The sequence below is a fragment of the Anabrus simplex genome, chromosome X (genome assembly GCF_040414725.1).
Source record: "Anabrus simplex isolate iqAnaSimp1 chromosome X, ASM4041472v1, whole genome shotgun sequence".
Classification (NCBI taxonomy): domain Eukaryota; kingdom Metazoa; phylum Arthropoda; class Insecta; order Orthoptera; family Tettigoniidae; genus Anabrus; species Anabrus simplex.
In genome coordinates, this window is record NC_090279.1 from 218540768 (window position 1) to 218542327 (window position 1560).

Consider the following 1560-nt stretch of genomic DNA (forward strand, 5'->3'; position numbering starts at 1 on the left):
GGTGGCAGCCCCGCACGCCACGTCAACCGCCATTCTTCAGCATGTGCAAGACACCCTGGCTGTTCCAATATCGACCAGAACAATTTCCCGTCGATTGGTTGAAGGAGGCCTGCACTCCCGGCGTCCGCTCAGAAGACTACCATTGACTCCACAGCATAGACGTGCACGCGTGGCATGGTGCCGGGCTAGAGCGACTTGGATGAGGGAATGGCGGAACGTCGTGTTCTCCGATGAGTCACGCTTCTGTTCTGTCAGTGATAGTCACCGCAGACGAGTGTGACGTCGGCGTGGAGAAAGGTCAAATCCGTCAGTAACTGTGGAGCGCCCTACCGCTAGACAACGCGGCATCATGGTTTGGGGCGCTATTGCGTATGATTCCACGTCACCTCTAGTGCGTATTCAAGGCACGTTAAATGCCCACCGCTACGTGCAGCATGTGCTGCGGCCGGTGGCACTCCCGTACCTTCAGGGGCTGCCCAATGCTCTGTTTCAGCAGGATAATGCCCGCCCACACACTGCTCGCATCTCCCAACAGGCTCTACGAGGTGTACAGATGCTTCCGTGGCCAGCGTACTCTCCGGATCTCTCACCAATCGAACACGTGTGGGATCTCATTGGACGCCGTTTGCAAACTCTGCCCCAGCCTCGTACGGAGACCAACTGTGGCAAATGGTTGACAGAGAATGGAGAACCATCCCTCAGGACACCATCCGCACTCTTATTGACTCTGTACCTCGACGTGTTTCTGCGTGCATCGCCGCTCGCGGAGGTCCTACATCCTACTGAGTCGATGCCGTGCGCATTGTATAACCTGCATATCGGTTTGAAATAAACATCAATTATTCGTCCGTGCCGTCTCTGTTTTTTTCCCCAACTTTCATCCCTTTCGAACCACTCCTCCTTGGTGTTGCATTTGCTCTGTCGTTCAGTGTATATTGCACTATAGTGAATTTGACCTAAAGCGACCTCCTACGAAAGCGTTCTCACTTGGAAGACATGCGTACTATCTGAACTCTGAAGGTCACATTCTGTGTCTGTAAGCTGCTACTAGTGACAGTTCCCAGTTACTGTTTTCACTAGTACGTTATTCTGTTGTCGTTACTCGGTAACCTGTTATTTTTTGTAACAGTGACAGGTATGTAACTGCGACAAAGTAACTGCTACGTTATTTTCCAGCCATCTCTACGTTGTGTGGTTTTACGCTGCGTTACACGTAGCTGGACGACAGGGCGCGTGGCCACATTTGCGTAAGTAGCAAAACATCGCCATTGCTCTGCACATAGAAGGAATTGCATTATGTTGTTCGTCGTCAAAGAAAATATTGTATCCATCCACTTATAAGTGACAGGTCATCAAGTGCTCCTAGACAATAAACTAAAAGGCAACTAAGATACATTTTTGAGTACCGGTACTGCAGAATGTCCGTGACTTTATTTGGAATGCTTTTCTGTTTGTTATAAAATGCTATCAGCAAAAGAAACACAAGGGAATGAATTGCTGCGGAAGAAAAACGACTGCAGATGGCCACGGGCAGTATTCAAAAAAGGACACAATACCCGG